The 25,160-nt window shown below is 42.5% G+C and overlaps 1 pseudogene; it reads right to left on the bottom strand.

Moving 5' to 3' along the window:
- Positions 1-25,160, bottom strand: part of LOC139366842 (ribonuclease 3-like) — a 160,735-nt pseudogene that overhangs the window by 98,071 nt on the left and 37,504 nt on the right.

The raw sequence follows: 25,160 nt of genomic DNA, 5'->3' as shown, positions 1-25,160 counted from the left end.
CAGTGCCTTTTTGCTTGACATCATGGGAAAATCAAAAGAAATCAACCAAGATCTCAGAAAAAAATTGTAGACCTCCACAAGTAAAACGATATCCACAATAAAACGAGTCCTATATCAACGTAACCTAAAGGCCGCTCAGCAAGGAAGAAGCCACTTCTGATAAACCGCCATAAAAATAAAATCTACGTTTTGCAACTGCACATGGGGACAAAGATCCTACTTGTTGGAGAAATGTCCTCTGGTCTGATGAAACAAAAATATAACTGTTTGGCCATAATGACCATCGTTATGTTTGGAGGGAAAAGGAGGAGGCTTGCAAGCCGAAGAAGATAATCCAGTCCGTGAAGCACGGGGGTGGCAGCATCATGTTGTGGGGTTGCTTTGATGCAGGAGGGACTGGTGCACCTCACAAAACACATGGCATCACGAGGGAGGAAAGTAATGTGGATGTATTGAAGCAACATCTCAAGACATCATTCAGGAAGTTAAAGCTTGGTTGCAAATGTGTCTTGCAAATGGACAATGACCCCAATCATACTTCCAAAGTTGTTGCAAAATGGCATAAGGACAACAAAGTCAAGGTACTTGAGTTGCCACCACAAAGCTCTGACCTCAATCCCATAGAAAATGTGTGGGCAGAACTGAAAATATGTGTGCAAGCAAGGAGGCCTACAAACCTGACTCAGTTACACCAACTCTGTCAGAAGGAATGGGCCAACATTCACCCAACTTATTGTGGGAAGCTTGTGGAAAGCTACCCGAAATGTTTGACCGAACTTAAACAATTTAAAAGCAATGCTACCAAATACTAATTGAGTGTATGTAAACTTCTGACCCACTGGGAATGTGATGACAGAAATAAAAGCTGAAATAAATAATTTTCTCTACTATTATTCTGACATTTCACATTCTTAAAATAAAGTGGTGATACTAACCGACCTAAAACAGGGAATTTTTACTAGGATTAAATGTCAGGAATAGTGAAAAACTGAGTTTAAAATGTATTTGACTGTTGACATCTAGTGGAAGCCTTAGGAAGTGCAATATGACCCCATAGACACTGTATATTGGATAGGCAATGAGTTGATAAACTACAAACCTCAGATTTCCAACTTCCTGGTTTGATTTTTCTCAGGTTTTTGCCTGCCATATGAGTTCTGTTAAACTCACAGACATCATTCAAACAGTTTTATAAACTTCAGAGTTTTCTATCCAAATCTACTACTAATAATATTATGCATATATTAGCAACTGGGCTTGAGTAGCAGGCAGTTTACTCTGGGCACCTTATTCATCCAAGCTACTCAATACTACCCCAGCCATAAGAAGTTAACTTCCGACTTCAACTGTACATCTCATCTCTTGTCAGCAGCACTGTACCGTAGATTACTTTATCACCAACCTGAACCCAGAGCCTCTCAGACCTTTCAGTCAGCCCACTGACACCCCTGACAGATCACTGACACCTCAGAAAAATCACAGCCTACTTCAATAAAGCAATACTCAATCATGAGGCATCAGAGCTGAGCAAAACACGTACTATAAAGAAATGCCATAGATTGATGGAAAGTTTTGGAGAAACCTACCAGAAAACAGACTACTTCTGGAAGAAAAAAATTCGCTGCAAAAGGGAAGGTGTAAACTTGACAGTAGAAACCTAAACAGTATATTTCAGCTTCCCTATCAAATGTAAATATTTAAACCAGACAACCTATGAAAATTACCAGCGATGACAAATGTTTTGATGAAGGCAAAAACATAAGATAAAACATAAGATAGAGATTACGTAACCTATCCAAACAAAAACACAGAGACCCAGAAAACCTGAGCCTACGCCTTCACTATAGTGAAACACTAAAAACAGTAGAAATACAGTAAGGACAAATTAAGAACAGCATGTCAGAAACCAGTTACTGAAGAATCCATAGAATCAAACCACTTCTGGTAAAATTGGAACACACTAAACAGACAACAACAAGAAGATATATCCACTATATATACAAAGGTATGTGGACACCCCTACAAATTAGTGGATTTGGCTATTTCAGCCACACCCATTGCTGACAGGGATATAAAATCGAGCACACAGTCATGCAATCTCCATAGACAAACATTAGCAGTAGAATGGTCTTACTTAAGAGCTCAGTGACTTTCAACGTGGTACCATCATAGATTGTTACCTTTTCAGCAAGTCAGTTCATACAAATGTATGCCCTGCTACAGCTGTCCCGGTCAACTGTAAGTGCTGTTATTGTGAAGTGGAAACGTCTTGGACAACAACGGCTCATCCCCTAAGTGGTAGGCCACACAAGCTCACAGAATGGGAACAGAGAGTGCTGAAGAGAGTAGGACGTAAAAATCATCTGTTTTTTGTTGCAACACTCACTGAAATGGGTTTCAATGGCCAAGCAGCAGCACACAAGCCTAAGATGCGCAATGCCAAGTGTGGGCTGGAGTGGTGTAAAGCTCGCCGCCTTTGGACTCTGGAGCAGTGGAAACTGCATTCTCTGCAGTGATGAATCATGCATCACCATCTGGCAGTCCGATAAACTTATCTGGATTTGGTGGATGCCAGGATAGTGCTACCTGCCCGAATGCATAGTACCAACTGTAAAGTTAAGTGGAGGAGGAATAATGGTTTGGGGCTGTTTTATGTGTTTCAGGTTAGGCTCCTTAGTTCGTGTGAATGGAACTCTACAGCATACAATTCAATTCTAGATGACTATGTGCTTCCAACTTTGTGACAACAATTTGGAGAAGGCCCTTACCTGTTTCAGCATGACAATGCCCCGTGCACAAAGTGAGGTCCATACAGAAATGGTTTGTCAAGATCAGTGTGGAAGAACTTGATTGGCCTGCACAGAGCCCTGACCTCAACTCCATCGAGCACCTTTGGGATGAATTGGAACGTTGACGACAAGCCAGTGGCCGACCTCATGCTTGTGGCTGAATGGAAGCAAGACCCCGCAGCAATGTTCCAACATCTAGTGGCAAGCATTCCCAGAAGAGTGGAAGCTGTTATAGAAGAAAAGGGGGGGACCAACTCCATATGAATGCCCATGATTTTGGAATGAGATTTTCGACGAGCAGGTGTCCATATACTTTTGGTCATGTAAAATAGGTAAAACACTTCTCCAATCTTTTTGGCCTTACAACAAATAACAAACAGCAAAAACATATACATAATCAATTACCAAATTACAGTCCAACAGACTATATATTCACCCTGCACACCCTTCTTGACAAACTAACAAACAAAGCAAAACAAAAGTAAAGTCTGCTCATGCTTTGCTGATTTAAAAAAAAGCTTGACTCAATTTGGCATGAAAGTCTGATATACAAATTGATTGAAGGCGGTGTTGGGAAGAATACATACAGCATTATAAAATACATTTATAGAAACAACAAGTGTGTGGTTGTTTGAATAGACAGGGACGCAGCTTGAGCCCTACCCTCTTCAACATTTATATCAACGAATTGGCGAAGGCTCTAGAATAGTCTAAAGCACCCAACCTTACCCCACTAGACTCTGAAGTCAAATGTTTACTGTTTGCAGTTGAGGGCCTAGAGCAGCACCTAGATCTTCTGCATATATTTTGTCAGACTTGGGCCCTGGCAGTTAATCTCAATAAGACAAAAAATAATGCTATTCCAAAAAAAAGGACCACAAATACAAATTCCACCTAGACACCGCTAGCACAAAAAAACTATGCCTATTGTACCTCTGCCTAAACATCAGCACCACAGGTAAATTCCACAAAGCTGTGAACGATCAAGGCAAGAGGGGCCTTCTACGCCATCAAAAGGAACATAAAATTTGGCATCTCAATTAGGACCTAGCAAAAAAAAATACTTGAATCAGTTATAGTACCCATTGTCCTCTATGGTTGTGAGGTCCAATAATTCACAAAATGGGACAAACACAAAAAAGCAGAATTCTGCAAAACCATCCTCAGTGTACAACGCAAAACACCAAATAATGCATGTTGAACAGAATTAGGGTGATTCCCGCTAATTATCAAAAACCCAGAAAATAGCTATTAAATTCTACAACCACCTAAAAAGAATAAGTGATTCTCAAACATTCCATAACAAAGCCCTCACTTACAGAGAGATGCACCTGCAGAAGAGACCCCTTAGCCAGATGGTACTGGGACTCTGTTGACAGACACAAACAGACCCCACAGAGCCCCAAGACAGCAACACAATTAGACCGAACCAAATCATGAGAAAACAAAAAGATAATTACTTCACACAAACTGGAATTTTATTTGGCACTAAACAAAAAATAAACAGTGGCAGAATACCTGAACACTGTGACTGAGTCTAAAATTTCAAAAAACTTTGACTATGTTCAGACTCAGTAAGCATGGTTTTGCCATTGAAAGAGGTCAACATAGGAAGATCTGGCTCTCAAGAGAAGACAGGCTATGTGTACAATTCCTGCACAATTAGGTGGAAACAGAGCTGCACTTTCTAACCTCCTGCCAAATGTATGAGCTTATTAGAGACACATATTTCCCTCAAATGACACAGACCCATAAAGAATTTGAAAACATATCTAATCTTAATAAACTTGAATATATATTAGGCGAAATGCCAGTGTGTCACCACAGCAGCAAGATGTGTGACCTATTACTACAAGAAAAGAGCAATCGGCAGAGCACAAACACCATTGTTAATACAACCTATATTTATTTTCCCTTTTGTACTTCAACTATTTGCACATAGTTGCAACACTGTACATGCACAGTAATGACATTTGAAACATCTATATTCTTTTAAAAAAAATTGTGAGTGTAGTGTTCATTGTGAAAGGAAAATTCCACACCAAAACTATGTTTGATTCATTAGTCCATTGTCAGCAATCAAGTTTTCAAGATATGTACATTTCAAAATACAGACAAATGATGCAAAATCCATCATCAAAGCCGTATGATGCTGCGTTTTGCAGTATTTTGAAAGAAATACCAACATATCGTTTTTGGGAGGATTGTTTATTTCCCCTGTATAGTTCCTTTTAGTTTATTTTCTGTCACTTGCTTTGAAATTCTATGTAAAAATATAGAAAGAGAGAAGAAATGAGAGGATGAGTCTCTCTCTCTCTCGCTCTCTCGATCTCTCTCTCTCTCTGAGCAGCTATGGGATGGAATAGATTACTAAGCTGATCTCGCAGCCAATATGAACAAGTATGGTTGGGGGCCCCGGGGCCCAGAGAAAGGCGAGGGACCACTCCGATCCAAGACGCAATACAGCACTACTCTCAACAATGTTTGCCTCTCATTTCTTGCCCACTTTAATTTTGTCTCTTCTTTTTAAAGCCACCCAACTGTGTCCCAAATGGCACCCTATTTTCTACACAGTGCACTACTTTGACCAGAGCCAATCGGGAAACCCACATGGCCCTGATGAAAAGTAGTGCACAATATAGGGAGTAGGTTGCCATTTGGGACGTAATCTCCATTGCCTATCAGGGGAGTGGAGGAATGGCTGAAATGGTTTAATCAAGATGGTGATAAGATGGGAAAGCTGCCGACACTGCACACTCGCCAGGACCGAGCGCTTCTTAGCTCCCCTACTGTTGCCTGCCGCCCAAGGGGGATAGAGAGGAGACTGTCCCTACAGACAGCTTAGTCTGTGTGGGGTGTGTGTGTGTATATGTGTGTGTATGTGGTACTCTAGGGACTGCCTGTCCAGCCAGAGGTCAAAGCCCATCTATAGAGAGATCAATAAAGCTGCTTAATGTGTCTGGACCTGACGGGAGTTATACTGCACACACATACACACTGACCTGGATACAACACTCTGGTTCGAGCATGGTCACGCACACACACACACCTGTGAATTACAGAGACATATGGATGGACACACTCACCTATGAGGGCTTCAAAGCAGGTGGCCATGGCGGGTCTCAGGTCTGACTCCCTGTAGAGGTCTGGTCTGTGCACATAAAACATGAAGCGATTCAGCTCAATTTTCTGGCAAAGCACGAAACATACTGTACCAACACATACAGTCACAATCTATGCCATGCAGTACTGCGAACAATAACAGTTTTCTGACCTGGTTGACTAGTTCAGGCTAGCAGGATAGCTTAATTTCCATCATACTATAACACACAATTACTATAACACACAATTATGGGAGCAAATAACACAATCACCGTTTCTCCTGACCATATTTTTGTCTTTGATAACTGACACTTTGATATTTGTCCGATACAGAGATGGTTGAGGTGGTGAAAAAAAAGCTGCCTGCTAACCCTAATGTCTTGCCCAAACCTAAAACTTTTTTAAATACATTTTTACAATATAGCACATTTTGACATTGCAGCTGGCCTATCTAAGGAAAATAATAAATGTCAACCTGTCTCTCAAATCAAATCAAACTTTATTGGTCTCATACACATATTTAGTAGATGTTATTGCGAATGTAGCAGAATGCTTGTATTGTTCTGTATGGCACTCAGCTACAGTACACACACACTGTAAGGGGCCTGTAATCTACACAAAATACCCCATAAGGACAAAGTGAAAACATGTTTTTAGACATTTCTGCAAAGGTATTGAGAAGAAAACACAGAAATATCTCATTTACATAACATTTCACACCAGAGTCAATACTTTGTAGAAGCACCTTTGGCGGCGATTACAGCTTTGAGTCATCTTGGGTACGTTTATTAGCTTAGCACATCTGGATTTGGGGATTTTCTCATTGTTCCCACTGTGTTTGGGTTACTAATCATTTGTAGAGCGGCTCTATTTTCCCTCAGCTTGCATTGTTTAACCATTCTGAATGTCTAAAGAATCCATATGTTCTTCTGAAATATGAACACAGAAATACTGGATATTTTTAACTCTTATTATGGTGGCGATTTTACAAACATGATCTTCAATTGGACTCACATTTTTCTAGTCTTGGTTTTGACTCTGTCTCGAACCCCTTGTCCCCATCCCGCCCCCGCTGTTGGTCTTGACTCTGACTCGATTTGCTCCGGTCTTGGTCTTGAATAGGTCTTGCTTTAATAGGACCAGAGTTAATCTGTGTCCGTGAAACTTCCCCCAAAAAGGGTACAACTCTCACCTTCGCTAGCATAACCAGGTGCTGGTTCTGTACAATGGCTGTTCTGTAGGTGGCCAGGCCTCCTTCTTCCAGACAGGGGAACCGGTAGTAAAGATGGACACTGTGAAGACAGGAAGCACACAGACTGAGCTGTTAGATCCAAGATGGCCCCTGGTGGGCCACAGATCTCCAGCTGTGTGCAGGCAACTAAAGACCAATTAGATCCAAGATTGCCGACGATGGTTTACAGATCCCCAGCTGTGTGCAGGTAACCAACCACAGACCCATTAGATCTTAAATGGCTGACAATGGGTCGAAGTCTACCAGAACCACAGCTGTGTTCAGGCAACCAGCTAGCCTACATTTTCATTACTGTTCTTTGTCCACATTCTCCAAAACGTTGGACCAATACCAGGTGTGGCTTTTTCAAAAGGTCTATTCGTCAGGGCATTGTGATCAAACGGCAATATATCACATTTGGAATACATAATTCTTAAAATAATTCATTAATTTCAATTATGTATTTGTTAATGTAGAGAAACAATAATGCGTATGTTTTTTTGTCATAAAGTTAAATTATGAAAATAACTATTTTACAAGCTAGCTGACCAGCTAACATTAATCATCTGGTTATACATTTAGCTGGCTATATGGGAGTTTGACATTAGTATGAATTGCAATTTCTGTTGTTTAATGTTTTAGGTCCTCCTGAACAAACCAGTCTGTCATCTTGTGAAACCCAGTGGATGTAAAGAATCTAGCTTAAACGTTTACTGCAAATTGAATGTACAATTTTGTAAGCTTGCCTTGCTGTTCATAAAAAAAAAGTCTAATTCAAACACTTGCCATTGTTCTTTATTGTAGTAACGTTAACATTGGTGTTTGAACATATTTTCCATACAATGCAGCTGAAGTAACCTAGCCAACTCTTTTCTTGCTTATTGTGTAGAGGAGGCTACAAATACCTGTATCCCTATGGATGTGTAGCTATGTAGCCAATCTCTGTATGGACCTTAAAACCTTTAGTACAAACATTCGTTTTGAACAGTGGTTTTAATTGTTCTTCATTGCTTCCACTGGTTAATCATTAATCCCCAAGAAATGAAGTGTGACTGTTACATGTCAAGCTGCTATTAATGAATGAAAGTCCTGCTTCAGTAGTAGTACTACTCTATGTTGAAACAGCCAGAGCATGGGTAGATTACGGCACATTGTTGTTTTGCTGTTCTCAGATTTCTTGCTCATATGGTAAGTACGTATTTGTTTTTTTATTTTTTATTTTTTATTTCACCTTTATTTAACCAGGTAGGCTAGTTGAGAACAAGATCTCATTTACAACTGCGACCTGGCCAAGATAAAGCAAAGCAGTATGACAGAAACAACATAGAGTTACATGGAATAAACAAGCGTACAGTCAATAACACAATAGAAAAAAAGTATACATACAGTATGTGCAAATGGTATGACGAGGTATGGTAATAAATAGGCCATAGTCGCAAAGTTATTACAATTTAGCAGATTAACACTGGAGTGATAGATGAGCAGATGATGATGAGCAGATGATGGTGTGTAAGTAGTGATATTGGTGTGCAAAAGAGCAGCAAAAATAAATAAAAACAATATGTGGATAGATTGGTAGATAGGTAGGTAGATTGGGTGGGCTATTTACAGATGGACTATGTACAGCTGCAGCGATCGGTTAGCTGCTCAGATAGCTGATGTTTAAAGTTAGTGAGGGAAATGTAAGTCTCCAGCTTCAGCGATTTTTGCAATTCGTTCCAGTCACTGGCAGCAGAGAACTGGAAGGAAAGGCGGCCAAAGGAGGTGTTGGCTTTGGGGATGACCAGTGAGATGGACTCGCTGGAGCGTGTGCTACGGATGGGTGTTGTTATCGTGACCAGTGAGCTGACTGTCTTTTATCGATGGCGGTTGTGATATCGTTTAGTATTTTGAGCATGGCTGAGGTGCACCCATGAACAGCTCGGAAACCGGATTGCACAGTGGAGAAGGTACGGTGGGATTCGAAATGGTCAGTGATCTGTTTATTAACTAGGCTGTCAAATACTTTAGAAAGGCAGGACAGGATGGATATAGGTCTGTAACAGTTTGGGTCTAGAGTGTCACCCCCTTTGAAGAGGGCGATGACCGAGGCAGCTTTCCAATCTTTAGGGATCTCGGACGAAATGAAAGAGAGGTTGACAGACTGGTAATAGGGGTTGCAACAATGGCAGGGATAATTTTTGAAAGAGACTGTCCAGATTGTCTAGCCTAGCTGATTTGTATGGGTACAGGTTTTGCAGCTCTTTCAGAACATCTGCGATCTGGATTTGGGTGAAGGAGAAGCTGGGGAGGCTCGGGCAAGTAGCTGCGAGGGTTGCGGAGCTGTTGGCCGGAGTTGCTGTAGCCAGGATTAAAGCATGGCCAGCCATAGAGAAATGCTTATTGACATTTTCGATTGTCATGGATTTATCGGTGGTGACTGCGTCGCCTAGCCTCAGTGCAGTGGGCAGCTGGGAGGAGGTGCTCTTGTTCTCCAATGACTTTACAGTGTCCCAAAACTTTTTGGAGTTAGAGCTACAGGATGCACATTTCTGTTTGAAAAAGCTAGCCTTTGCTTTCCTAACTGACTTTGTGTATTGGTTCCTGACTTCCCTGAACAGTTGCATATCGCGGGGAATATTTGATGCTATTGCAGTCCGCCACAGGATGTTTTTGTGCTGGTCAAGGGCAGTCAGGTCTGGAGTGAACCAAGGGCTATATCTGTTCTTAGTTCTGCATTTTTTGAAAGGGGCATGCTTATTTAAGACGGTGAGGAAATTGCTTTGAAACCTTTCACACGTACCATCACACGGGTGTGATCGTTCTACAGTGGTCCCTGAAGCTTACGATCACACCCGTGTGATTAGAACACTCGTTTAGAATGCTCGCTTAGAACGGCAGTTTCAAATGACACAACAATCAGCGTTTGAGATGGCCACACTTTTTTCAGAAACTATTTACACAAACACAGTCCTTACAAAGTTATGTCCATAATGTCAGCAGTTTATCTTTGGATGCAATGTTCAGATATTCACAGAAGTAAATATAGCATAACACAATCATCCTAACCGGAAAAATGTAGGCTACATTTGTCCTAGCGCCAACTGAGGAAAGATTGACCTAACACAGTCATATTTTCTAACTCCCGGCTGACATAAACTGCAATATGAATTAGCTAATAGCAATTACTATGTATAATTAATCACATCATGGGTGAGCTCACCATTGATCGAAATAACTAGGTAAAACACTTTATAGAAATCGAAAGTAATCCGACGATTAGTTTCAACGCGCAGCCATGCATTTTTTCCTCACAGAAACCGAAGATAATAAGAGAGGACAAGATGAGTTTGGTCTGTTTATGTTGAAGGGGTGTGTCATCTACCGTCGTTCACATCCCACCATTAATTTCCGGAAGTCCTCAAAAAATTAGTGAACTCTTACTCACCTCATTTTGTTATAACATCTTTGGTCAAACAGACATGAAACCCAGAATGCATTGTATGTCAAAAAACATGGCTACACAGCTGGAATAAGCTTAGCTCATCATAATCAGTACAACCTTCAAAAAAGTATTTTACACACATAATATGTGCCCATTACAATCTGTGCAAGAATCAGAATGCATGATTTTTCACCTAGAATTGAAAACATGTGAATTAAACCGTAAATACACAAATAATTGCCACACAAAACATTTTCTGATAGTGATTTATTGATACAAGTGGCGCGTGCCGGTAGTCAACCACGTAACCTCCCACTCTGCGCCATTCAGTGTTGTTGTTTATGTATGTAGCTAGTGAGCTAAGCTGTAGCATTAACAATGTATTTAAAAAGGAGACAACTCACAAATGTGGAAATATTCTGACAATGAGTCTGAGTATGAAAGTCAGGAATGAGATTCTGACAGTGACAGTGAGGAGCTGCCCCCCAACCGTGTAGCCATTGAGAACCCTGAATCTGAATTTCCCTTGTCCACTGACGAAGTACCAGGTCCCTTTGAAAATGCTGGTGGTGATGGAGGCAGACCGACAGTGGAAGAAGTACAGGAGTTCTGTGGTAGCTGGAAGGCCACCAGTAATTTCACCCCTCCTGGCCCTGCTGTTTGCTTTGACGAGTCCCAGTCTGGAGTGCAACGCCCCTTGCCATTTCCAACTGAGGCAGAGTGCTTCAAGTTGTTTCTGACAGAGGAGCTGGTGGGAGACATAGTTGAGGAGACCAATCTCTATGCCTTAGATCTACAGGAGAAGAGAGAGCCAGGAGTGAGGGGGAAACTCGCTAAATGGGTGACAACCACAATTAGTGAAATGTATACCTTCCTGGTGACAGTACTTCTCATGGGAATAGTAAAGAAGAACTCCCTAAGAGAATACTGGAACACAGACCCTATGTTTGCAACTCCCTTCTTTGCCACCCTCTTTTCCCAAGACTGCTTCCTAGTTCTGCTGCGATGCCTGCATTTCGTCAACAATGCTACTGCCATCCTAAGTGACCCGTTATACAAAATAAGAAATGTTCTTATCAGCCTGACATCATCATTTGGTCGGGTCTTTGTGTCATACAAGGACCTATGCATTGATGAGTCCCTTATGTTATGGAAAGGTAGGCTGGAGTTCCGTCAATATATTCCCTCCAAAAGGCACAGGTTTGGAGTCAAGTTCTTTGTCATGTGCGACGTGAAGACAGGATTTGTCCAGGACATTATAGTTTACACAGGGTCCACCACTGTCATCAAACATTATGAGGGGCTTGGGGTGTCAGGGTCCGTGGTGATGACCATGCTGGCTCCTCATCTCGGCAAGGGACACACTTTGTGCGTGGACAATTGGTACAGCAGTCCCACATCCTTCCAGCATCTGCTCTCCAACGGCACAGGGGCCCGTGGCACAGTCAGGTCGAACAGGAAGGGGATGCCGGCATTCGGATGCAGGAAGATGCAGAGAGGGGAGGTGGAGTTCCAGGAGAACGGTCAACAGCTGGCAGTAAAGTGGCATGACAAGCGAGACGTCCATGTCCTCTCCACTGTCCATACAGCAACCATGTCGGCCACAGGGAAGGTGGACCACCTGACGAGAGAGAGAAAAAAAACAGACTGCGTGCTTGATTATAACCTCAAAATGGGGGCCGTGGATAAGGCGGACATGATAAACAGCTTTGTGGAATACACTTGGAAAACGACAAAGTGGTATAAGAAGATATTTTCCGTTTGATCAACACTGCTGTCCTCAACGGCCACATAGTTCACCACCAACTAACAGTGAGATGATTACTGAACAAGGTATTTTTGTAATTGGATGTACAGTTCACATACAAATCCATTGACTGACTGACCTGACAGGTGACTTGACAGGTGACCAGCCATGATACTATGCCTTTAGAGATGGGGGTGGAAATGCAGTTGTTGTTCAGTCACTGCATGGATATTAAATATGGGTTATGCATATTCAGATTTTTGTCCTCTAGTAAAACAACAACTACCAATACTGCAATAAAATAGATGACTATTACATATTGGCATATGTGTTTTCTTGCTGTGTTTTCATCCAGTAAAACTGTTAAGGAGTGTACGTTAGCATACAAAAGCTGTCCTCATTCTTCAGCTCCAAAGATGTCCAGCTCCAGTTATGATATTGGCAAATAATGTTTGTGGTTTCTGAAAGTACAGAATAAAGAGGAAATATTCATTAGATTACAATATAAGGATATAGCAATAAAACAATACTACAAAGAAGTAACATAATAAACACTGCTATAAAAAATAGTTTATTGCATTGACAAAATCACAGATTTGAGTTATAACAGTAAGAAACTTTTGACCCCTGCAAGGCAGGGCAGAACAGAGCTATGCTGAATAGACCAAATAAACATACCATGGTCATATTTATTATTTATTTAACTAGGCAAGTAATTTATTTACTAATTATTATTTACAATGATGGCCTACACCGGCCAAACTCGGACAACGCTGAGCCAATTGTGCACTGCACTATTGGACTCCCAATCACAGCCAGTTGTGATACAGCCTGGATTTGAACCAGGGTGTCTGTAGTGACACATCTAGCACTGAGATGTAGTACCATAGACCGCTGAGCCACTTGGGAGTCATAAGGCCAGGGTAGCTTCAAAATACAACACAAGTTAATAGTTCTCTGACGCAACTAGCAATGTTATACAGAGCTTATAGAATAATGTGGCTACGTAAGCATGATTGACTATAACACCATAAAGGTTATAAAATGTGTAACGTTACCTCACGTGTCCGCAGTTATAAGGAATATATTATGATCCATACATACAGTGAGCTACAGCAGAAACGGCACACGGAAACTATTATAATGTAATAAGGAACTTACTTTGATAGAAACGCAGCCTGGATTTGAACCAGGGAGTCTGTAGTGACGCCTCTAGCACTGATGTGCTGTGCCTTTGACCGCTGCACCACTTGGGAGTCATAAGGCCATGTAGCTTCAAAATGCAACACAAGATAATACTTCTCTGACGCAATTAGCATTGTTTTACAGAGCTAATAGAAGAATGTGGCTACATAAGCATGATTGACTATAACACCATAAAGGTTATAAAATTAGTAAAATTACCTCACGTGTCCGCGGTGATAAGAATATACACAAATATATCATGCTCCATACATACAGTACGCTACAATAGAAATGTGGAATGAAAATGTGAACACGTGTGCAGATCTTGTTCTGACGGGAGATGAGCAAATGTCTGCAGACGTGAACTGCACAAACAATTGGGAAGTGCTTGGGGAATTTTGTCCGTGTCAGAAATGTCCCAAAAATGTAATTTTTATGTGAATGAATGAGGAGGTGGAACACACCTAAATTCAAACTGTTTTTAGAAAATAAAAACTTGTTAGAAAATAATTTGAAATTGAAGTTGAAACAACGTATAAATATAAACAGGCTGCGTGCTTTAGTTTGAGGGCAGCGCGGATCAAATGTACTGTTACATATCAATCACATTCTGGAATGGAGAGAACATTCTAACATCACGTGCATAAAAAAACTCACGCTGGGGCGACCGTTAGAGATATTGGAACTCACGCATGAAAGGGTTAAAGAACGACCAGGCATCCTCGACTGACGGGATGAGGTCAATATCCTTCCAGGATACCTGGGCCAGGTTGCAGAAGTGTTTTAGGGAGCGTTTGACAGTGATGAGGGCTGGTCGTTTGACCGCGGACCCATAGCGGATGCAGGCAACGAGGCAGTGATCGCTGAGATCCTGATTGAAAATAGCAGAGGTGTATTTGGAGGGCAAGTTGGTCAGGATATTATCCATGAGGGTGCCCATGTTTATGGATTTAGGGTTGTACCTGGTGGTTTCCTTGATAATTTGTGTGAGATTGAGGGCATCTAGCTTAGATTGTAGGGCTGCTGAGGTGTTAAGCATATCCCAGTTTAGGTCACCTAACAGAACAAACTCTGAAGATAGGTGGGGGGCAATCAATTCACATATGGTGCCCAGGGCACAGCTGGGAGCTGAGTGGGTTTATAACAGGCGGCAACAGTGAGAGACTTATTTCTGGAGAGATTCATTTTTTAAATTAGAAGCTCAAACTTTTTGGGCATAGACCTGGAAGGTATGACAGAACTTTGCAAGCCATCTCTGCAGTAGATTGCAACTCCTCCCCCTTTGGCAGTTCTATCTTGTTGCATGATACATTTAAGGAAAGCTATTACTGCCACCAGTACAGGCATTTTGAAAAACACAAGGCTCAATGAATGGTTGTAGGTTATCCATTGGTGGTTTCTGATGTGTGTGAGTGATGTAGTGATGTTCTGTTCCTTAGGTTAATTTATCTCTCCCTACCACTAATTATTATTCCTTGGCAGTAGGTACATATGCCTGTGATGAATCAACATGGCATCAAATGGCCATACAAGATCAAGACGAATAAAACACCTTATCCCAATTCAGCACACTTGCTATTTTACACCTAAATATTCTATATCCCCAGCTCCTGGTACTCCGGTTTCAGAATTGTTCAGTCCAGGAGACTGCAGTGCTGGAATGGAGGGAGCGAGTGAGGAAGAGGGGAAAATAGAGAGAGATAGGGAGAGAGAGCGAGAAAGAGGTAGGTAGAGTGGTCCAGAGCAGGTCCAGTGCCTGCCAGGGGAAGCAAGGGTGGTTAACTGGATTTGCTTCATCAGTTAACTAGACAAGAGGGTGATACATTATTCACAGCTCTGAGGAGGGCCAAAGCGAGTTGCGTGGGCTGAACGGGTCCTTATGAATGCCTACATCAGAAGAGGAGCAACACAAGATGAGAGGAACTGCCCAAGTCCACAGAAACAGCAGTTAACCACCCCTTTCCTTCCTCACTCACTCCATCCATGGCTGAATCCCAAATGGCACCGTATCTGCTTTATAGTTCACTGAGGGCTATGGTCAAAAGTAGTGCACTGTAAATGGAATAGGGTGCCATTTGGGACGCAGATATCTGCTGGGTAAAACAGCTAAAACGGACTCCTAGCCATCCACTCCTAACGGTCAACTCCTATTACAGTCAAACTCTTGCAGTCGGGGCTAGGTCTATCCAAGGCTATATATTGGCAGGGGTGAAATAAATTACTTGCTCTCATCTCTAACAACAAACAGCCGGAAATGGAAAACGGAGAGAAGTGAAAAACAACAACTCATCCCTAGGAAGGTTTTCATTTTAAAATGAACAGGGCAGCCCTCAGCTCACCTTTTTCCCGGTGAGGCTTCTATGATTTGACGTGCAGAAACTACCTAATGAGCTAAGCTGGGCTAGCCTAGACATTTCCCCTCTCCAGCTATCTTTCTATCCAAAGAAAGTTGTGTCCCAAATGGTACCCTATTCCCTATGTAGTACATTACTTTTGACCAGGACCCATATGGCTACATAAGGAATAGGGTACTATTTGGGATGCAGAGAGGTAGCTAGGTAGGGAGGTAGTGACTGTAGTAATAATAGCTCTATGTAATTAGTAGTATGGCAGTGCACGCTGAGTGGTGCCTGGGCCACAACGGTACCCTCTCACCTGGGAGTGACTCAGTCAATAACACACGCAGCATTTACACAGCTAATTGCTGGTTGTCATGGAGACTTTCAGTAAGGCCCTATGAAAAGGGCTGTAGTGAAATTACAACCCAATCCCCAATTAAGGGTGAAATCACAGAGTAGAGTAAGAGGAAGGAGGAGAAGAGGGGGAGAGAGTCGTCGCCATGTTCGATTAGCAAACGTGTCTGTCAAAAAAATGAAAGCGAGGGACCTGACGGACATAAATCTCACCTGGTGAGAAACCCCACAATGGCATCGCCAAGAAACTCCAGCCGCTCGTTGTGATTGATCCTGGAAGAGAGAAAAAAAGAGATGAGGAGTGAAGGGGGGTTGAGGAGAGAAAGAGAGAGAGACAGGGAGAGAGGAAAGAGACCGAGAGAGGAATATATGGTGAGAGAAAAAGAGAGAGGGAGGGAGGTGGGGAGGAGAAAGAGACAGAGATGAGGGAGGGAGAGATAATTTAATGGGCATCTCAGTCTATAGTAGATCAGACATTTACACAGGAACCACAGGTCTCTGAGACAAACCAAATCAACACAATCTGACAAATATCACAGGTGAAAATCCAATAGTGACCTGAAATATGACCTATACCGGTTTGAATCAAGTTGATTCATTCTGCTCAAGTGTATTTATTCTGTCTCAAACCTTCACAAATCTAATAGCACACATGTATTAGCACACAATGCAAAGGTGTATTGGAATTAGAATGGCCCTTGCATCAGTGGTTTGTGATATTTCTTAGAACTCACTCATGGAAATAAGTGCAGGGCCTACCCACACTGAGGCATTGCAGGACAGCAACTGCTTGATTTAGGGACTTTGCATTTGCTAAATTTGTATTAGATAAGGGATTAAGAATGTCCATTGCATCAGTGGTTGGTGACATTGCGTAGACCTCCTTATGGAAGTAGAGTCTACCTGGAGAGAAGGGGTCGTCTTGTCTGATACAAGACTTAATGTTGATCAAGGTGTTGATTCCTGACCAACCAGAGAGAGGTTGGTTATTCAGCATAGATAGAAGTTACATCCATTAATCAATATTGATGAAGTGTGTGTGTGGTGTGTGTGTGTGTGCGTGCGTCTGTGTCTGTGTGTGTCTGCACGTATGTGTTGTACTGTAGGTACCCACCCTTCTTCCTCATCATATACATGTGGAGGACCTCCCTGTCTCCATACTTGGGCTGGCGGATGCCACAGTTGGACAGGAAGTTTCAGGCGTGGTCTGGTTTCATGCCGAAGTTCAGGTGGTGGCTGAGGTGAGTCATGGCCAGCTGGAGAGGGAGAAGAGTAGGAAAATCTGGTGGTGATTATGACTGATGGTGTGACTGTCTGATTGGGCTTGAAATTGCCAGGGACCTCACGATACAATATTGTCATGATACTTAAGTGCCGATATGTATTGCGATTGTCACGATTCTAAATGTATTGCGATTTGATATTGTGATTTTACTGCAATTTAATGTTCCAAACATATTGCTCTCTATATGTCTGCTACCGAGACACAAAAGGGAGATTTAGAAAACCAGTTTTGATCAGTCAGGGAAATAGAAGTGCTGAAAACGTGTTGGCTCACTATTTAAAAAGAAGATGGAGAACAAGCTATAGGATGAAACATTCTTGCGTTTTGGCGCAGGTACAGCCGACTATAGCGCTAGCCAACGCAACCAACAGCAGCAAAAATACAATTTAAATAACATTGCCATATGTAACTGTATTGATTTCCCCCCCCCCCATCACTACTGTCTGATGTAGGCATCTAGCATCTGAGAGTATTACAGCTGATCTATGATAAGGTCTTCCCTGGCAATATAACCCTTTATTTATGAACTAAAAAGGTATTGCGGATCCTAAATCAGTACTCCTACTCTGTTGATCAACTCATCTGACTGAAACACAAAGCATACTAGACTTTCCTTGACTTCCAAGATATGACTAGACTAGAACACCAACCATCTGAAAGGTTGATCATTGAAACATTGAGCAACAGTATGTAATACGGACGTGAGCATAACAAAATATAAATAAAATGGAAGAAAGTATAAATAAATCAAGCCTTTTATAACAAATAAGCCAGTAGCACAGCAGACACTACATATATTCCCCACAACTCTGTTTTGGTTTGAGACAGGACAAACTAGAGAGCTTGGAAAGCAGTGTGTCTGTCTGAATCGAACGTTGTCAACTGAGCACAAACAGGGAAAAGAGAAAATCGCTGTAGTAAGACGTGTCGAGCATTTATCAATCTAACATTATCAGAATGTAGCTTCTCTCAGCAAAAACACTTTCCAATTCATCTCTCCTCTCACTGGGCTGCTAGGGGTTCAAATGCTTGTCTTCGTTCAGCCAACTTCAAATCAATTTCAAGCTCCAATGAGAAATAAATGTAAAATGTTAAGAGAGAGGGTTTCAATATTTATAATGGCTGCAAACAGAGCCGTGGTTGTATCCTTGAACAGAAACAAATTCAACCAAAGATCTATTTTCATAGTAACTAAAAGGAACAGTACAGCAAGAATTTTTCAAAAGTATTTGACGTTGTACAAGTAGAAGTCTAGCATCCAAGCACAACTCTGTCCTTTTCTCTGACAGCTTGACATAAAACAACTGTTACTTGGAATTGTAACTCAGCCCCGTTCTGAAAACAGACACATTGTCTGTGTCGCAAATGGCACCCTACTGGCCCTTGTCAAAAGAAGTGCACTGTAACGGGAATAGGGTGCCATTTGGGATGAATGATTGAGTTTTAAAGACAGTACACTAAAGTCTTCCTTCTCAGTTTGGTATTCTATAAAGATTTTTTTTTTTTTAAGTGCACACGAAGTGTATCAAAAGCAACACATAAATCGTTTTTGTAAACATTCCAAGGTAAAAGATATACAGTAGCAGTCAAAAGTTATACACACCAACTCATTCAAGGGCATTTCTTTATTTTTACTATTTTCTACATTACAGAATAATAGTGAAGACATCGAAACTATGAAATAACATGTATGGAATCATGGAGTAAACCAAAAAAGTGTTAAACAAATCAAAATATATTTTATTTTTTAGATGCTTCAAAGTAGCCACCCTTTGCCTTCATGACAGCTTTGCACCCTTGGCATTCTCTCAACTAGCTTCATCTGGAAAGCTTTTCCAACAGTCTTGAAGGAGTTCCCACATATGATGATCACTTGTTGGCTGCTTTTCCTTCGCACTGCGGTCCAACTCCAGAACCATCTCAATTGGGTTGAGGTCGGGTGATTGTGTACACAGCCTGGTGGTGTGTTTGGTCAATGTCCTGTTGAAAAACAAATGATAGTCCCACTAAGCGCAAACCAGATGGGATGGCATTTCGCTGCAGAAAGCTGTGGTAGCCATGCTGGTAAAGTCTGCCATCAATTCAAACTAAATCACAGACAGTATCAAAGTAGCAAAGCACTCCCACACCATCACACCTCCTCCTCCATGATTCACGGTGGGAGCCACACATGTGGAGATCCGCAGTTCACCTACTCAGCGTCTCACAAAAGGCACGGCGGTTGGAACCATGGCTCTCAAGTTGGACTCATCAGACCAAAGTACAGATTTCCACCAGTCTAATGTCCATAGCTTATGTCTTTGGCCCAAGTAAGTCTTCATCTTATTGTTGTCCTTTAGTAGTAGTTTCTTTGCAGCAATTTGTCCATGAAGGCCTGATTGACTTAGTCTCCTCTAAACAGCTGATGTTGAGATGTGTCTGTTACTTGAACTTTGAAGCATTTATTTGGGCTGCGATTTCTGAGGCTGGTAACTCTAATGAACGTATCCTCCGCAGCAGAGGTAACTCTGGGTCATCCTTTCCTGTTGCGGTCCTCATGAGAGCCAGTTTCATTACAGCGCTCCCTTCACAGAACTGCACAAACTGGCACTAACCAGAATAGAAATAGGAGTGGGAGGCCCCGGTGCACAACTGAGCAAGAGGACAAGTACATTAGAGTGTCTAGTTTTGGAAACAGACGCTTCACAAGTCCTCAGCTGGCAACTTCATTAAATAGTACCCGCAAAACACCAGTCTCAACGTCAACAGCGAAGAGGCGACTCCGGGATGCTGGCCTTCTAGGCAGAGTTGTGTCTGTGTTCGTCTGCCCATCTTAATCTTTAATTTTGATTGGCCTGTCTGAGAGATGGCTTTTTCTTTGCAACATTGCCGAGAAGGCCAGACGCCCCAAGTCGCCTCTTCGCTGTTGACGTTGAAACTGGTATTTGTGGGTACTATTTAATGAAGCTGCCAGTTGAGGACTTGTGAGGCAACTGCACCACCTTTACCTGCAAGGCTCTCCAGAAGGTGTTGCCCAAATCATCACCGGGGGCAAACTACCTGCCCTCCATCACACCTACAGCACCCAATGTCACAGGAAGGCAAAAAAGATCATCTAGGACAACTACCACCCTAGCCACTGCCTGTTCACACTGCTACCATCCAGAAGGCGAGGTCAATACAGGTGCATAAAAGCTGGGACCGAGAGACTGAAAAACATCTTCTATCTCAATGCCATCAGACTGCTAAACAGCTATCATTAACTCAGAGAGGCTGCTGCCTACATAGAGACCTAATCACTGGCCACTTTAATAAATGGATCACCATTCACTTGAAACAATGCCAGTTTAAAACTTGCTAGGGCTGCAATCCCGTTAAGGGGATCGATATGACAACAGCCAGTGAAAGTGCAGGGCACCAAATTCAAAACAACAGAAATCTCATAATTAAAATTCCTCATACATACATGTATTTTATACAGTTTTAAAGGTAATCTTGTTGTTAATCCCACCACAGTGTCCAATTTCAAATAGGCTTTACAGCAAAACCACCACAAACGATTATGTTAGGTCACTACCAACTCACAGAAAAATTCAGTCACAAAATGCACAAATAGAGATTAAATGAATCACTAACCTTTGATGATCTTCATCAGATGACACTAATAGGACTTCATGTTACACAATACATGTATGTTTTGTTTGATAAAATCTCAGTATACATTGGCGCGTATACATAACGTGTTCACTAGTTCCAAAAACATTCGGTGATATTGCAGAGAGCCACATCATTTTACAGAAATACTCATTATAAATGTCGATAAATACAATTGTTAGACATGGAAATATAGATATACCTCTCCTTAATGCAATCACTGTGTCAGATTTTTTTTTTTTTTACTTAACGGAAAATGCAAGAAAATAAATAAAATTATCCGTCATGTTGGAGTCAACAGAAATCAGAAATCACATTATAAATATTCCCTTAACTTCGACGATCTTCATCAGAATGCACTCCCATCAATCCTAGTTCCACAATAAATGCTTGATTTGTTTATAATGTCCATTATTTATGTCCAAGTAGCTACTATTTTTTACGCGTTTAGTACACAAATCCATACGCTCGTGCAGGTCCATCCGAATGTTGGATGAAAACTTCAAAAAGTTATATTACAGGTCAAAGAAACTTGTCAAACTAAGTATAGAATTAATCTTTAGGATGTTGTTATCATAAATGTTCAATTAAGTTCCAACCGGAGAATTCCTATGTCTGTAGAGAAGCCATGAAACTCAGGTCGCTATCATGTGAAATGCACATGAGCAGGACCTGACTCTCTGCCAGACCTCTGACTCAAAGAGCTCCCATCCGGCTCCACAACACAGTAGAAGCTTTATTCAAGTTTCTAAAGACGTTTGACATCTAGTGGAAGCCCTAGGAAGTGCAACTTTATTCATATCCCACTGTGTATTCAATAGGGGCTGGGTTGAAAATCGACCAACCTCAGATTTCCCACTTACTGTTTGGATTTCTTCTCAGGTTTCTGCCTGCCATATCAGTTCAGTTATACTCACAGACATCATTCAAACAGTTTTAGAAACTTCTGAGTGTTTTCTATCCAATACTAATAATAATATGAATATATTAACAACTGGGACTGAGGAGCAGGCCGTTTACTCTGGGCACCTCTGGGCACCTTTCATCCAAGCTACTCCATACTACTGCAGCCATATGAAGTTAAATAATGACACTTTAAAAATGTTTACATGAACTTAACAAAAAAATAAACGTCCTCTCACTGTCAACTACGTTTATTTTCAGCAAACAAAATGTTTAAATATTTGTATGAGCACAACAAGATTCAACAACTGAGAAATAAACTAAAGAAGTTCCACAGACATGTGACTAACAGAAATTAAATAATGTGTCCCTGAACAAAGTGGGGTCAAAAGTAAGAGTCAGTATCTGGTGGGGCCACCAGCTGCATTAAGTACTGCAGTGCATTTCCTCCTCATGGACTGTACCATATTTGCCAGTTATTGTTATGAGATGTTACCCCACTCTTCTACCAAGGCACCTGCAAGATCCCGGACATTACTGGGGGGAATGGCCCTAGCCCTCACCCTCCGATCCAACAGGTCCAAGATATGCTCAATGGGATTGAGATCCGGGATCTTCGCTGGCCATTGCAGAACACTGACATTCCTGTCTTGCAGGAAATCACACACAGAACAAGCAGTATGGCTGTTGGCATTATCATGCTGCAGGGTCATGTCAGGATGAGCCTGCAGGAAGGGTACCACATGAGGAAGTAGGATGTTTTCCCAGTAGCGCACAGCGTTGAGATTGCCTGCAATGACAACAAGCTCAGAGGATGCTGTGACAAACCGCCCTAGACCATTCCGGACCCATCCACCTCCAAATCGATCCTGCTCCAGAGTACAGACCTCGGTGTAATGATCATTCCGTCAACGATAAACGCAAATCCGACCATCACCCCTGGTGAGACAAAACCACGACTCGTAAGTGAAGAGCACTTTTTGTCAGTACTGTCTGGTCTAGAGATGGTGGGTTTGTGACCATAGGTGACGTTGTTGCCGGTGATGTCTGGTGAGGGCCTGCCAACAGGCCTACATGCCCTCAGTCCAGGCCTCTCTCAGCCTATTGCCTGTTCCTGGTGTAACTCAGGCAGTTGTTGTTGCCATCGTGTATCTGTCCCGCAGGTGTGATGTTCGGATGTACCAATCCTGTGCAGGGGTTGTTACACGTAGTCTGCCACTGCAAGGACGATCAGCTGTCCATTCTGTCTCCCTGTAGCGCTTTCTTAGGCGTCTCACGGATACGGATATTGCAATTTATTGCAATTTATTGCCCTGGCAACATCTGCAGTCCTCCAATTAAGGTCACAGTTATGAAAACTTAGGACACTAAAGAGGCCTTTCTACTGACTCTGAAAAACACCAAACACCAGGGTCCTCCATGCCTCCTTGCATGCCTAAGGCACTTTCACGCAGATGAGCAGGAACCCTGGTGTTTGGTGTTTTCAGAGTCAGTAGAAAGGCCTCCTTAGTGTCCTAAATTGTCACAACTGTGACCTTAATTGCCTACCGTCTGTAAGCTGTTTGTGTCTTAATGACCGTTCCACAGGTGCATGTTAATTTATTGTGTATGGATCATTGAACAAGCATGGGAAACAATGAAGATCTGTGAATTTATTTGGATTTTTATGAATTATCTTTGAAAGACAGGGTCCTGAATAAGGGACATTTATTTTTTTGCTGAGTTCATCTTACATTACAACACAATGTAACTCCAAGTCAATCACACTTCTGTGAAATCAAACTGTCCACTTAGGAAGCAACACTGATTGACAATACATTTCACATGCTGTTATGCAAATGGAATAGACGACAGGTGGAAATTATAGGCAATTAGCAAGACATCCCAAATAAAGGAGTGGTTCTGGAGGTGGTGACCACTGACCACTTCTCAGTTCCTATGCTTCCTGGCTGATGTTTTGGTCACTTTTGAATGCTGGCGGTGCTTTCACTCTAGTGGTAGCATGAGACGGAGTCTACAACCCACACAAGTGGCTCAGGTAGTGCAGCTCATCCAGGATGGAACATCAATGCGAGCTGTGGCAAGAAGGTTTGCTGTGTCTGTCAGCGTAGTGTCCAGAGCATGGGGGCGCTACCAGGAGACAGGCCAGTACATCAGGAGACGTGGAGGAGAACGTAGGAGGGCAACAACCCAGCAGCAGGACCGCTACCTCCGCCTTTGTGCCAGGAGGAGCAGGAGGAGCACTGCCAGAGCCCTGCAAAATGACCTCCAGCAGGCTACAAATGTGCATGTGTCTGCTCAAACGGTCAGAAACAGACTCCATGAGGGTGGTATGAGGGCCCGACGTCCACAGGTGGGGGTTGTGCTTACAGCCCAACACCGTGCAGGACGTTTGGCATTTGCTAGAGAACACCAAGATTGTCAAATTCGCCACTGGCTCCCTGTGCTCTTCACAGATGAAAGCAGGTTCACACTGAGCACGTGACAGACGTGACAGAGTCTGCTGCCTGCAACATCCTCCAGCATGACCGGTTTGGCGGTGGGTCAGTCATGGTGTGGGGTGGCATTTCTTTGGGGGGCCGCACAGTCCTCCATGCGCTCGCCAGAGGTAGCCTGACTGCCATTAGGTACCGAGATGAGATCCTCAGACCCCTTGTGAGACCACATGCTGGTGCGGTTGGCCCTGGGTTCCTCCTAATGCAAGACAATGCTAGACCTTATGTGGCTGGAGTGTGTCAACAGTTCCTGCAAGAGGAAGGCATTGATGCTATGGACTGGACCGCCCGTTCCCCAGACCTGAATCCAATTGAGCACATCTGGGACATCATGTCTCGCTCCATCCACCAACAGTGGATTGCACCACAGACTGTCCAGGAGTTGGCGAATGCTTTAGTCCAGGTCTGGGAGGAGATCCCTCAGGAGACCATCCGCCACCTCATCAGGAGCATGCCCAGGTATTGTAGGGAGGTCATACAGGCACGTGGAGGCCACACACACTATTGAGCCTCATTTTGACTCCCTTTGACATTACAGCAAAGTTGGATCAGTCTGTAGTGTGGGTTTCCACTTTAATTTTGAGTCTGACTCCAAATCCAGACCTCCATGGGTTGATAAATTTGATTTCCATTGATCATTTTTGTGTGATTTTGTTGTCAGCACATTCAACTA

This window comes from Oncorhynchus clarkii, chromosome 15 (genome assembly GCF_045791955.1).
Source record: "Oncorhynchus clarkii lewisi isolate Uvic-CL-2024 chromosome 15, UVic_Ocla_1.0, whole genome shotgun sequence".
NCBI classification, from domain to species: Eukaryota; Metazoa; Chordata; class Actinopteri; order Salmoniformes; family Salmonidae; genus Oncorhynchus; species Oncorhynchus clarkii.
Note: the sequence above shows the minus strand (reverse complement) of the source record. Positions and strands in the feature narration are given on the sequence as shown.